The sequence below is a fragment of the Rutidosis leptorrhynchoides genome, chromosome 11 (assembly GCF_046630445.1).
Source record: "Rutidosis leptorrhynchoides isolate AG116_Rl617_1_P2 chromosome 11, CSIRO_AGI_Rlap_v1, whole genome shotgun sequence".
Lineage (NCBI taxonomy): Eukaryota > Viridiplantae > Streptophyta > Magnoliopsida > Asterales > Asteraceae > Rutidosis > Rutidosis leptorrhynchoides.
Window position 1 is genome coordinate 22,893,645 of NC_092343.1, and position 16,681 is coordinate 22,910,325.

The following is a 16,681-nucleotide window of genomic DNA, read 5'->3' on the forward strand; positions in this document are numbered from 1 at the left end:
TCAATCTTAAATATTTCGCTACCCAGTTTAATTTCTCGATTCCGGCATATATAATCTGCTGAAATTAATTTACCGTTTGCTAATTCGAGTAAAAATTTACTATCTAACGGCGTCAATGGACAACTTTATTTAGCACAAAAATCTCTACTCATATAGCTTCTATCCGCACCCGAATCAAATAAAACGGTAAGCAGATTTATTATCAATAAGAAACATACCTGTAACAAGCTCCGGGTCTTCCTGTGCCTCTGCTGCATTAATATTGAAAACTCTTCCGCGGCCTTGTCCATTTGTGTTCTCCTGGTTTGGAAAATTTCTAATAATGTGGCCCGTTTTTCCACATTTATAACAAACTACATTGGCATAACTTGCTCTGACACTACTTGCTCCGCCATTACTCGTTCCGACACCATTTGTTCCTTTCGTTCTGTTAACCCCTAGTCCGTAGACCTCACACTTCGCCGCGCTATGACCATTTCTTTTACACTTGATGTAAAATTTGGTGCAGAACCCCGAGTGATACTTTTCACACCTTTGGCATAGCTGCTTCTGATTGTTGTTGTTGTTGCGGTTGTTATTGTTGTTGGGATAATTGTTGTAGTTGTTGTTGTTGTTGTTGTGTCGTTTGTTGTTGTTGCGATTGATGTTGCGATTGTTGGGATAGTTGTTGTTGTATTGGTGACTCTTATCACCGTTTTTCTCCCACTTTCTTTTGACTAGCTTCACGTTGGCCTCTTCCGCCACCTGTTCTTTAATTCTTCCCTCAATCTGGTTCACTAGTTTGTGAGCCATTCTACATGCCTTTTGTATGGAGGCAGGCTCGTGTGAACTTATATCTTCTTGGATTCTCTCCGGTAACCCTTTCACAAACGCGTCGATCTTTTCTTCCTCATCTTCGAATGCTCTCGGACACAATAGGCACAATTCTGTGAATCATCTTTCGTACGAAGTAATATCGAATCCCTGTATTCGTAACCCTCTAAGTTCTGACTTGAGCTTATTGACCTCGGTTCTGGGATGGTACTTCTCGTTCATCAAGTGCTTGAATGCTGACCACGGTAGCGCGTAAGCATCATCTTGTCCCACTTGCTCTAGATAGGTATTCCACCATGTTAACGCAATACCTATGAAGGTATGCGTAGCGTACTTCACTTTGTCTCCTTCAGCACACTTACTTATGGCAAACACCGATTCAACTTTCTCGGTCCACCGTTTCAATCCGATTGGTCCTTCGGTCCCATCAAATTCTGAAGGTTTGCAGGCAGTGAATTCCTTGTAGGAGCATCCTATACGATTTCTTGCGCCGTTAGCTGTATTGCTAGATTCAGAGTTATTGTTGGTATGTAGCGCGGCCTGTACTGCGGCTATGTTTGAAGAAAGAAAGGCATGAAATTCCTCTTCGCTCATATTCAAGGTGTGTCGAGTAGTCGATGCCATTTCCTTCAAAATAGTCAAATGAAACAAGTTAATCATACATAATATTAAGAGTAGTTAATAGTATCTCGTAGCATAATATGAACTCATTTATAAAAGCTTTTTCTTCATATTAGCATTTTATAAGTTTAAATTCGGGTACTACCTACCCGTTAAGTTCATACTTAGTAGCTAATATACAATTCAACTACTACAATTCCATATGAAAAACTGATTATAATAATATATCACATACAAATATTCTTCAAACTTACAACTTCGCTATATTACATATAACATGAAATATAGTACACTATGATACAGGACAGTTTTGAAGATAAATCTAGTTAATACGCAAGTTGTTCAGCAAATGAAATAAAGACACGTAATTCATAAGTCCATAAACAAGTCATGCATTCTGGTTTTACTAAGACGACTTCCCATCCTTGGTCTTGTGGAAAATAACCGTTATGACCATTGGCTAGGCAGCATGTTGTAATGTTGTCAAAAGGACGAGGGTTTCGTAATGTCCAACAGCCCCGTAATAATCCAAAAACCTTGTTTCTCACCCCAACTACTGAATTCGTCACTTGTGGGAAAGTATTATTTAAAAGCTGCAATCCGATGTTCTTTTTCTCACTTCGGTAAGAAGCGAACATCACTAACCCGTAAGCATAACATGCTTCTTTATGTTGCATGTTAGAAGCTCTTTCTAATTCACGAAATCCTATGTTAGGATATGTTGAGTCAAAATAGGTTCTCAACCCGTAGCGTAAAATTGCATTTGGGTTCCCCGTATTTAACGCTTTAAAGAAAACACGACGTAACTTAAAGTCTCCCCAATGTGATATACCCCACCTATCAAAGGAAAGCCTTTTATAAACTAAGGCATTTCTGGAAAGTCTTTCAAATGTTTGACAAGTTAATTTCGCCATAACTAAATGTGCTGATGAATTCTGACCGACTCTAGACAAGATTTCCACAATCATATCCTCTGGTAGGTCTTCTAAAATATTCGGTTGTCTACCCTTAACGTCCATTTTGTTTTTATACTGTAAAATAGACAAGGATTAGATTCGTAATAACAAACAATAAAAGCAATTTTTACATAGACATAAAAGTACAAGCACACTACAATACATTTATTACACAACATGCTCACACCCCTCTAATCTGAATCACTGGTTTCTTCTTCTTCGGACTTGGTTCTTTTTCCTAATTTTCTAGGGATATATGATGTTCCTCTAATACGAGCCGTCGTTTTCCACATTGGTTTAGAAAAACCTGGTGGTTTAGAGGTTCCCAGGTTATTGTCACGATATTGAAAATACGGGTGTTGACGGTACATATAAAGTTCATCGGGGTCGGAATCAGATTTCTCTATTTTGATGCCTTTTCCCTTATTATTTTCTTTTGCCTCATTAAATTGGGTCGGGGTAATTTCTATAACATCATCGGAATCCTCATCAGGATCCGATTCATCAAAAAATTGATAATTTTCCCAATATTTTGCTTCCTTAGCATAAACACCATTGACCATTATTAACTTTGGTCCATTGGTTGAGGATTTTCTTTTATTTGACCGATTTTCTGTGTTTCCTACTATTCCCCCCTCCGGAACCTCTTCTTCTTCCGGTTCCTCTTCTTCTGGTTCCTCTTCTTTCGGTTCCTCTTCTTCCGGTTCCGTTTCCACTTCTTCCGGTTCTTCGGGAACTTGTGAATCTTGCCAATATATATTCGAATCTTCGTTATTATTAGGTGAGTAAATGGGATTTGTGCTAGAGGTAGACATCTATCACACAATATCAAACATGTTAAGAGATTAATATATCACATAATATTTACATGTTAATAATATATAGTTTCTAACAAAAATGTTAAGCAATCATTTTTTAAAGAGAATACGATCGAAGTCCAGACTCACTAATGCATCCTAACAAACTCGATAAGACACACTAATGCAAATTTTATGATTCTCTAAGACCAACACTCGGATACCAACTGAAATGTCCCGTTCATATTGATTATAAACGTTCCATATTAATTGATTTCGTTGCGAGGTTTTGACCTCTATATGATACGTTTTTCAAAGACTGCATTCATTTTTAAAACAACCATAACCTTTATTTTATCAATAAAGGTTTCAAAAGCATTACGTAGATTATCAAATAATGATAATCTAAAATATACTGTTTACACACGACCATTACATAATGGTTTACAATAGAAATATATTACATCGAATCTTGTCCTTATTTTAGTATGCAACAGCGGAAGCTCTTAGTATTCACCTGAGAATAAACATGCTTTAAACGTCAACAAAAATGTTGGTGAGTTATAGGTTTAACCTATATATATCAAATCGTAACAATAGACCACAAGATTTCATATTTCAATACACATCCCATACATAGAGATAAAAATCATTCATATGGTGAACACCTGGTAACCGACATTAACAAGATTCATATATAAGAATATCCCCATCATTCCGGGACACCCTTCGGATATGATATAAATTTCGAAGTACTAAAGCATCCGGTACTTTGGATGGGGTTTGTTAGGCCCAATAGATCTATCTTTAGGATTCGCGTCAATTAGGGTGTCTGTTCCCTAATTCTTAGATTACCAGACTTAATAAAAAGGGGCATATTCAATTTCGATAATTCAACCATAGAATTTAGTTTCACGTACTTGTGTCTATTTTGTAAATCATTTATAAAACCTGCATGTATTCTCATCCCAAAAATATAAGATTTTAAAAGTGGGACTATAACTCACTTTCACAGATATTTCCTTCCTCGGAAATAAGACTTGGCCACGGATCGATTCACGAACCTATACAAATTTGTACATATATATCAAAGTATGATCAAAATATAATTACACCCATTTTTATTATGTTTTAAAGATTTGAGTGTATTAAGTCAGCTGTCCTCGTTAGTAACCTACAACTAGTTGTCCACAGTTAGATGTACAGAAATAAATCGATATATTATCTTGAATCAATCCAAGACCCAGTGTATACACGTCTCAGGCTAGATCACAACTCAAAGTATATATATTTTTGGAATCAACCTCAACCCTGTATAGCTAACTCCAACATTACTGCATATAGAGTGTCTATGGTTGTTCCAAATAATATATATACATGGGTCGATATGATATGTCAAAACATTTGCATACGTGTCTATGGTATTCCAAGATTACATAATATATTAGAATACATGTATAATACAATATAAGTTAACTAGGATATGATTTGTATAGATTTGCTAAACATTTCTCGTAGCTAAAAAGATCAAAAATATCCAATCTTGTTTTACCCATAACTTCTTCATTTTAAATCCGTTTTGAGTGAATCAAATTGCTATGGTTTCATATTGAACTCTAATTTAGGAATCTAAACAGAAAAAGTATAGATTTATAGTTGGAAATTTAAGTTACATGTCAATTATTAAAGAGGTAGTCATTTCCGTCGAAAAAACGACATCTTGATGACCATTTTGGAAAACATACTTTCACTTTGAGTTTAACCATAATTTTTGGATATAGTTTCATGTTCATAAGAAAAATCATTTTCTCAGAAGAACAACTTTTAAATCAAAGTTTATCATAGTTTTTAATTAACTAACCCAAAACAGCCCGCGGTGTTACTACGACGGCGTATGTCCGGTTTTACGGTGTTCTTCGTGTTTCCAGGTTTTAAATCATTAAGTTAGCATATCATATATATATAGAACATGTGTTTAGTTGATTTTAAAAGTCAAGTTAGAAGGATTAACTTTTGTTTGCGAACAAGTTATAATTAACTAAACTATGTTCTAGTGATTACAAGTTTAAACCTTCGAATAAGATAGCTTTAAATGTATGAATCGAATGATGTTATGAACATCATTACTACCTCAAGTTTTCTGGATAAAACTACTGAAAATGAGAAAAATGGATCTAGCTTCAAAGGATCCTTGGATGGCTTGAAAGTTCTTGAAGCAGAATCATGACACGAAAACAGTTCAAGTAAGATTTTCACTCGAAATAGGATTGTTATAGTTGTAGAAATTGAATCAAAGTTTGAATATGAATATTACCTTGAATTAGAAAGATAACCTACTGTAAATAACAAAGGTTTCTTGATCTTAGATGATTACTTGGAATGGATTAGAAAGCTTGGAAGTAGACTTGCAAACTTGGAAGTATTCTTGATTTTTATGAAACTATACTTATGGAATTTATGAAGAACACTTAGAACTTAAAGATAGAACTTGAGAGAGATCACTTAGATGAAGAAAATTGAAGAATGGAAGTGTTTGTAGGTGTTTTTGGTCGTTGGTATATGGATTAGATATAAAGGATGTGTAATTTTGTTTACATGTAAATAAGTCATGAATGATTACTAATATTTTTGTAATTTTATGAGATATTTCATGCTAGTTTCCAAATGATGGTTCTCACATGTGTTAGGTGAATCACATGGGCTTCTAAGAGTTGATCATTGGAGTGTATATACCAATAGTACATACATCTAAAAGCTGTGTATTGTACGAGTACGAATACGGGTGCATACGAGTAGAATTGTTGATGAAACTGAACGAGGATGTAATTGTAAGCATTTTTTTTAAGTAGAAGTATTTTGATAAGTGTCTTGAAGTCTTTCAAAAGTTTATGAATACATATTAAAACACTACATGTATATACATTTTAACTGAGTCGTTAAGTCATCGTTAGTCGTTACATGTAAATGTTGATTTGAAACCTTTAAGTTAATGATCTTGTTAAATGTTGTTAACCTAATGTTTATTATATCTAACGAGATGTTAAATTATTATATTATCATGATATTATGATATATTAATATATCTTAATATGATATATATACATTTAAATGTCGTTACAACGATAATCGTTACATATATGTCTCGTTTCGAAATCATTAAGTTAGTAGTCTTGTTTTTACATATGTAGTTCATTGTTAACACACTTAATGATATATTTAAATATCATTTTATCATGTTAAATATAGTGTATCAATATCTTAATATGATACATATGTATTTAGTAGACGTTATCATAACGAAAATCGTTATATATATCATTTCGAGTTTCTTAACTTAGTAATCTCATTTCTTATGTATATCACACATTGTTAATATACTTTAGTGAGATAATTACTCATCATAATCTCATGTCAACCATATATATATATATATATATATATATATATATATATATATATATATATATATATATATATATATATATATATATATGTGTGTGTGTGTGTGTGTGTGTGTGTGTGTGTGTGTGTCTATATATACCACAACATGTAGTTTTTACAAATTTGTAACGTTCGTGAATCGCCGGTCAACTTGGGTGATCAATTGTCTATATGAAACTTATTTCATTTAATCAAGTGTTAACAAGTTTGATTGCTTAACACGTTGGAAACATTTAGTCATGTAAATATCAATCTCAATTAATATATATAAACATGGAAAAGTTCGGGTCACTACATTTGCCGCCTAAATTTGCTGTGAACACAGTTTTGGCTTCATTACCAAAATCGTATCATCAATTTGTGATGAATTACAATATGCAAGGTTGGGAGAAATCTCTGACAGAGGTGCACTTGATGCTTAAAACTGCTAAATAGAATATTCCATATTAGATTTTCAATCCAAGTGTCCTGATGATTAGGGATGGTAAGGTGAAAAAGAATAAGCTGAAAACTTGAAGAAAAGGAAAAGGCAAGTCAATTGCTAAGAAGAAAATTCCACCACCTCCCAAGAAAAAAAACCCAGCGAAAGATGCCGAATATTTCTACTGTGGAAAAGTTGGCCACTGGAGGAGGAACTGTCCTTCCTACCTATCTGAGTTTAGAAAAGGCAAAGCTGATGAGACCAGCAAATCAGGTATATTTCATATACAGTTATACACTTTTTCTAGTGATTCCTGGATTTTTGATACTGGTTGTGGTACTCACGTCTGTAACAATATGCAGGGAATGAGAAGAAGTAAGAGACTGAAGAACAACACACTAGACTTAAGAGTGGGCAATGGGGCTCGAGCTGCTGTCGAAGCTATTGGCACCTATGAGCTTACTCTACCTAGTGGTCTTATTGTTTTGTTGAAACAATGTCATTATGCTCCTAGTATTACGAGCAATGTAATTTTAGTTTTTCTTTTGAAAAATGTTGATTCTGAACTTACATATACGCACTTTGGTATTTCAGTTTCTAAGAATAATGTATTTTATTTTAATGTTATTCCACGTGATGGTATTTTTGAAATTGATATACATTGTGTGATTTCAAATAATAATTCTGTACATACCTGTACTGCCAAACGATTCAAGCAAGACTTGAACAAGACCTATCTATGGCATTGTCGTCTTGGTCATATAAATAAACAACGCATTTCAAAACTCCAATCAGATGGGCTTTTGGAATCAACTGGCTCTGAGTCATTTGATTTATGCGAGTCATGTTTATGTGAAAATATGACAAAGGCTCCCTTCTCCGGTTTAGGTGAAAGAGCTAAAGATCTTTTAGGACTAATACATACTGATGTGTGTGGCCCTTTTAGAACTATGTCTAGAAATGGTGAATCGTACTTCGTTACATTTACTGATGATTATAGTAGATATGGTTATGTTTACTTACTGAAACATAAACATGAAGTTTTTGAAACGTTCAAAATCTTCCAAAATGAAGTAGAGAATCAACTTGGAAAGACCATTAAAGCCCTTCGCTCTGATCGGGGAGGGGAATATATTGTCATACCCCCTCCTAATCCATCTGGACGAAGTCACCAACAACTGGTCCCATTGCGATGATCGACTCCAAATAATGTCTTTAAAATGAGCAAATGCACAGCGGAAGATTTCTTTCATACCTGAGAATAAACATGCTTTCAAGTGTCAACCAAAAAGGTTGGTGAGTTCATTAGTTTATCATAAACATTCATTTTCATCATTTTAAAAGACCACAAGATTTTCATTTCTCATAAATATATGTCTCATGCATAGAGACAAAAATAATCATTCATATGGTGAACACCTGGTAACCGACATTAAAAGATGCATATAGAATATCCCCATCATTCTGGGACACCCATCGGACATGATAAAATCGAAGTACTAAAGCATTCCAAATTCCAGAATGGGGTTTGTTGGGCCCAATAGATCTATCTTTAGGATTCGTGTCAATTAGGTGGTCTGTTCCCTAATTCTTAGGCTACCAAGCTAAAAGGGGCATATTCGGCTTCGATCCATTCAACCATATAATGTAGTTTCAATTACGTGTGTCTATTTCGTAAAACATTTATAAAAGTAGCGCATGTATTCTCAATCCCAAAAATATATATAAAAAGGGAGTAATGAAACTCACCATACTGTATTTTGTAGTAAAAATACATATGACGTCATTGAACAAAAGTAGGGTTGATCTCGGATTCACGAACCTGTATCAATTATATATATTAAAAACATATAATCGTAACCGAGAAAATATATATATTTTGTAATTAATATTATACTTGTTATATTATGTTATTTAATATATTTATTTAATATATTTTATATAACTATTATTTATATCATCCATTATAACACATTAACAATAAAATTTTATATTAAGGTCTATATATGATAAAAATATATATTTTATATATTAATTGATGTCTTTTTATATATAGCTTAATTAATATCATTTTAATAACAAAAATATAGTGATATGTATTATTAATATTATTGTAATGTATTTTATATAAAAAATATTTATTTGTAATAATACTGATAATGATGATAATAATAATGTTAGTAATAATAATAATAGTAATCTTAATGAAAATATAATAACTATAATAATAAGGTTAATTTTTGATAAAAAGCTAGTTTTACATAACAATGGAAATTTCGATAGTTTTAATTAAAATGATACTTTTAGTAATAAATATAACAATAATAATAACAACTATAAAAATAATCCTTTAACTACTACTATTTAATGATAATACTAATGATACTTTTAATAATAATTTTAATAAAAAGGATAAGTTTTCTAATAATGATAATAATAAATAAAAAAAACTTTTACTAAAAAAATGATAGTTTTTATTAAAAATAATAATAATAATAATAATAATAATTTTAATAATTTTAATAATACTAATAATAATATTAATAATAATTATAATAATAATAATAATAATAATAATAACTGTAATAATACTTATATTATTAACAATAATATTCATTTCAATTATAAAACTAATAATAACACTAATTGTAATAATATTAGCATTAATAATAAACCTTATACCCTTAATAAGTGGAATTTGGAAGTCCATGAATATTTAAAGAAAGTGCCCAAGTTGAAATTCAATTTAGATTTAAGTGGCCCAAGTAAAATGGATGGGTGGTTATAAGGATGTCGTTTCGCCCAAAAAAAATAAAAATAAAATCAAACAGCAGCAACATCCATCGATTTAGGTCATTTGTTCATCACTTCATCAATCAATCGATCCTGAAATCAATAAAGGGTTTTCGGGAGTTTTTATTTGATGCATCAAACTGCAACACAATCAATCATTGGTTTCATTCGGTTTAATAATGATCCAAGAGATCATTGAGCTGACCCTGTAACCACGAACAACAACCAATTCGACCTAGATTCGTTATCATGCTTAAATCATTATTAGGTTCATAAACTTCACCTAATCATCATCATGATCTTTATTATCATTATCATAACCCTATCATCGTTCATCCTTAATAATCATCCTCATTCATCAAATCATCACAGGCACAACTCCGAATCCAATATCAAGCTATGGCGATCGATATTCGATTAAGGATTTTTGTAAGTAATTCGATTCACTTTTAATTTAATTGAATTCTATGGATCTTATTAGTCTGATTGAATTGTTAATTATAATTCTTTTATTAGATTATGAAATTGATTGTGTTTTAGGGATTAGGTTTGTTTTGTGATTGCTCAAATGGTAACAGGAAGTAGCAGGTGTGTTTGTGGAGTGAAACAGAAGGATGGCAGCAATAATAAGGCAATTGGAGTAGGTGGTGGAAACATGGACTTGTGATGGTGGTAATTTGGTGTTTGATTCATTTTTGATGATGGTTTAATTTTTGGTGGTGCAAGACAGATACTGTAGCAGTCGTAGGTAATTCAGTTATTCTAATGGTAGGATCCAAGGATCTAAATTGAATTTGTTTATCTACTCCTTATATTTTGTTATAGCCAAATTGGAAGTGGTAAAATTGTTTAGTTCATGGTCCACAGGTAAAACGGGTTACATTTCTAAATGAGGATATTTTAAACAGTCTTTTGATTATGTCTTACTTGTGAGTCACTGAAAAGAACCCGTCCTAATCCACCTGGACGAAGTCATCAACATTTGGTCCCATTGCGATGATCGGCTCCAAGTAATGTCCTTATATTGAGCAAATGCACAGCGGAAGACTTAATTCGTACCTGAGAATAAACATGCTCTAAAGTGTCAACCAAAAGGTTGGTGAGTTCATAGGTTTATCATAACAATCATTTCAATATGTTAATAGACCACAAGATTTCATAATCATAAACATAATACACTCGCAAGTGTATGTAAAGCATTCTAAGTGGTTGAGCACTTGGTAACCATACTTAACATTTAATCAACATCGCATATTCCCTTTATTATGAAATCTCACTACACCGTACCAAGTGTAGTCACAAAACGAAGTACTGTGCAACCGTTGAATACTGGTCGTCCAGTCCGGTTGGGGTTGTCAGGACCGATAGATCTATCAACAGGATTCGCGTTTACAATACCCATGTAAATAGTAGTTACCAAGCTACAGGGAAATATGCCAGTGGTACAACTCAACGTAGAATATATTTTTAAGTACTTGTGTCTATTTTGTAAACATTTATAAAAGCAGCGCATGTATTCTCAGCCCAAAAATATATATTGCAAAAGCAATTAAAAAGGGAGCAAATGAAACTCATTTTTGCCTTGAAGGTATTTAATTCGACTTGGTCTCCGATAGATATCACGAACCTAACCATATATATAATATATCAACATATTTTCTTTTTAAGTAATCGTTACATATATATATATATATATATATATATATATATATATATATATATATATATATATATATACTTTTAATACTTTTAATATTTTCTTAGTCCGTGGTTAGCAGTCCGATGTTAGTGGTCCACAATTAGTTGCTTAAATAAAATAAATAAAGACCCCATCGTATTCGTATTGATCAGAATTAATCTCGACCCATGGTACCATGTTGTCAAATGACGTGTTGCGTACAGAAAGTACCGTGTTGTCAAATGCCGTGTTGCGTACAATCATGAGGTCTTATGATTAATCTTCTCGTGTTGTTTACTTGTGGTCCTGAAATATATAAAATCAAATCATAAGTAATTATATATAAAATATCATATTAATTACAAAAGATATGATTAATTTACTTTTTCTCCAAATATTTTCGTAGCTAAACTAGCTTCGGATACCCAATCTTGTTTTAGTTGTAGTTTCTTCATTACAACTCCGTTTTTGTTGGTTCAACTTGCCACTTCCTTGGATCGAGTCAAATTTTAAGAATATGAATTGAAAATACCTTAGTTTGTATTCAAAATCATAGGTTATAGGTCAAACTTTGGTGAAACTTATGAAAGTGATCATTTTCCATCATAAAAACAACATTTAATGATCATTTTTCTAAAAATACTTACACTTTGAGTTAAACCATGAAATTTTTATGTGTTAACATATTCATAAGAAATATCATTTTTCTAAAACATGAACTTCCAATTCAAAGTTCAAGATGATTTTTAATTATCCAACCCAAAACAGCCCCCGGTTGCACTCCGACGACGTAGATTCAGTTTTTAAGATGTTCTTTGTAAAACCAAGTTATATCTTGTTAGGTTAGCATATCATTATGATATATTACAGGTCTTGAAGTGTTTTAAAAGTTAAGTTAGAAGGATCTATTTAGTTTGCGAACAAGTTTGAAATCATTCAAACTATGTTCTTGTTGTTAAAATTTTATACCACAAAATAAGATAGCTATATGAATATGAATTGAATAAGATTATGAACAAGGTTACTACCTCAAGTTACTTGGACAAAGTTACTACAAAAGATAAGAAATAATCTTGGAACCAAAGAGTGGTGGAGTTAGATCAAAAGGTTGGAAGTAAACTTCTTCAAATGGGTGGTTATTTTGATATGTTCTTGAAAGAGTTTTCTTATGATGTTTAAGGCTTGTAATTGAAGCTAAATGATGGAGAAAATGCTTGGAGATGATCAAGTATGAAGTTAGGAGTATTTTTAGAGAGAAATGAGGGTGTAGGTATGAGAAAATGGAGTGAAGAAATGGTGTTCATTTATAAAAACGTTTTTAGTTTATAAAGAAAGAAAAGGATTCCTAATTTTGTTTTCTTACTAATAATTCATACTACTTGACAAATCCTAGTTACCTCATATCTAGGGCAATAATAATGTTGATTAGGATGTTGATTTGATGTGTATATACCAATAGTAAATACATATAGAAGCTGGGTATGATACGGGTACATATACCCAAGATATACGTATAGAAATCTTGAGGAAACGGAACGAGAATTCAAATATAGCTATCTTTTGTGAATATACTTATATTGTTTTATGTATTTAAGTCCTTAAAAAGTGATTAAATACATTATATATACGATACATGTATAAGCATTATAGATTATAAGTATATATATCAAAGAATGTTACGTATAGTTATCGTTTTGAAAACTTAAGTTAGTAGTTTCAAAATATACTTATAACTCATTGTCATTAGTACACAATGAGATGTTAAACCATCCTTAGATCATGTTAAATATATATAAATACATATATATACACAAACGTATAATTATCGTATGTTATATAGTTCGTGATATCATCGGTCATATTGGACGGTCAAACGTTGTGTAAAACTCTTTTCAAAAACACAAGTCTCAACAATTTGGATTGCTTATCATGTTGGTGTGGTTTAATTTATGTAAATATTAATCTCATAAGTATAATTTGGTCGAAAAATTCCGGGTCATTACAGTACCTACCCGTTAAAGAAATTTCGTCCCAGAAATTTGATAGAGGTTGTTATGGATAACAATAAGAAGGTTTTCATGACAAATATAAGGTGATAATGGAGTTTTATCATCATTGAGTAATGTAGATAAAACGATTCGATTATGCGAAGAATATAAATGAGACTATCGTAAAAGAGTGAGATGTGTAGTGACCCGAACTTTTCCATGTTTATATATATTAATTGAGATTGATATTTACATGACTAAATGTTTCCAACATGTTAAGCAATCAAACTTGTTAAGACTTGATTAATTGAAATATGTTTCATATAGACAATTGACCACCCAAGTTGACCGGTGATTCACGAACGTTAAAACTTGTAAAAACTATATGATGACATATATATGGATATATATATAGTTAACATGATACTATGATAAGTAAACATATCATTAAGTATATTAACAATGAACTACATATGTAAAAACAAGACTACTAACTTAATGATTTTTAAACGAGACATATATGTAACGATTATCGTTTTAAAGACATTTAATGTATATATATATATATCATATTAAGAGATATTCATACATGATAATATCATGATAATATAATAATTTAAAATCTCATTTGATATTATAAACATTGGGTTAACAACATTTAACAAGATCGTTAACCTAAAGGTTTCAAAACAACACTTACATGTAACGACTAACGATGACTTAACGACTCAGTTAAAATGTATATACATGTAGTGTTTTAATATGTATTTATACACTTTTGAAAGACTTCAATACACTTATCAAAATACTTCTACTTAACAAAAATGCTTACAATTACATCCTCGTTCAGTTTCATCAACAATTCTACTCGTATGCACCCGTATTCGTACTCGTACAATACACAGCTTTTAGATGTATGTACTATTGGTATATACACTCCAATGATCAGCTCTTAGCAGCCCATGTGAGTCACCTAACACATGTGGGAACCATCATTTGGCAACTAGCATGAAATATCTCATAAAATTACAAAAATATGAGTAATCATTCATGACTTATTTACATGAAAACAAAATTACATATCCTTTATATCTAATCCATACACCAACAACCAAAAACACCTACAAACACTTTCATTCTTCATTTTTCTTCATCTAATTGATCTCTCTCAAGTTCTGTCTTCAAGTTCTAAGTGTTCTTCATAAATTCCAAAAGTTCTAGTTTCATAAAATCAAGAATACTTTCAAGTTTGCTAGCTCACTTCCAATCTTGTAAGGTGATCATCCAACCTCAAGAAATCTTTGTTTCTTACAGTAGGTTATCATTCTAATACAAGGTAATAATCATATTCAAACTTTGGTTCAATTTCTATAACTATAACAATCTTATTTCAAGTGATGATCTTACTTGAACTTGTTTTCGTGTCATGATTCTGCTTCAAAAACTTCGAGCCATCCAAGGATCCATTGAAGCTAGATCCATTTTTCTCTTTTCCAGTAGGTTTATCCAAGGAACTTAAGGTAGTAATGATGTTCATAACATCATTCGATTCATACATATAAAGCTATCTTATTCGAAGGTTTAAACTTGTAATCACTAGAACATAGTTTAGTTAATTCTAAACTTGTTCGCAAACAAAAGTTAATCCTTCTAACTTGACTTTTAAAATCAACTAAACACATGTTCTATATCTATATGATATGCTAACTTAATGATTTAAAACCTGGAAACACGAAAAACACCGTAAAACCGGATTTACGTCGTCGTAGTAACACCGCGGACTGTTTTGGGTTAGTTAATTAAAAACTATGATAAACTTTGATTTAAAAGTTGTTATTCTGAGAAAATGATTTTTATTATGAACATGAAACTTTATCCAAAAATTATGGTTAAACTCAAAGTGGAAGTATGTTTTCTAAAATGGTCATCTAGACGTCGTTCTTTCGACTGAAATGACTACCTTTACAAAAATGACTTGTAACTTATTTTTTCGACTATAAACCTATAATTTTCTGTTTAGATTTATAAAATAGAGTTCAATATGAAACCATAGCAATTTGATTCACTCAAAACGGATTTAAAATGAAGAAGTTATGGGTAAAACAAGATTGGATAATTTTTCTCATTTTAGCTACGTGAAAATTGGTAACAAATCTATTCCAACCATAACTTAATCAACTTGTATTGTATATTATGTAATCTTAAGATACCATAGACACGTATACAATGTTTCGACCTATCATGTCGACACATCTATATATATTTCGGAACAACCATAGACACTCTATATGTGAATGTTGGAGTTAGCTATACAGGGTTGAGGTTGATTCCAAAATATATATAGTTTGAGTTGTGATCAATACTGAGATACGTATACACTGGGTCGTGGATTAATTCAAGATAATATTTATCGATTTATTTCTTTACATCTAACTGTGGACAACTAGTTGTAGGTTACTAACGAGGATAGCTGACTTAATAAACTTAAAACATCAAAATATATTAAAAGTGTTGTAAATATATTTTGAACATACTTTGATATATATGTATATATTGTTATAGGTTCGTGAATCAACCAGTCGCCAAGTCTTACTTCCCGACGAAGTAAAAATCTGTGAAAGTGAGTTATAGTCCCACTTTTAAAATCTAATATTTTTGGGATGAGAATACATGCAGGTTTTATAAATGATTTACAAAATAGACACAAGTACGTGAAACTACATTCTATGGTTGAATTATCAAAATCGAATATGCCCCTTTTTATTAAGTCTGGTAATCTAAGAATTAGGGAACAGACACCCTAATTGACGCGAATCCTAAAGATAGATCTATTGGGCCTAACAAACCCTATCCAAAGTACCGGATGCTTTAGTACTTCGAAATTTATATCATATCCGAAGGGTGTCCCGGAATGATGGGGATATTCTTATATATGCATCTTGTTAATGTCGGTTACCAGGTGTTCACCATATGAATGATTTTTATCTCTATGTATGGGATGTGTATTGAAATATGAAATCTTGTGGTCTATTATTATGATTTGATATATATAGGTTAAACCTATAACTCACCAACATTTTTGTTGATGTTTTAAGCATGTTTATTCTCAGGTGATTATTAAGAGCTTCCGCTGTCGCATACTTAAATAAGGACGAGATTTGGAGTCCATGCTT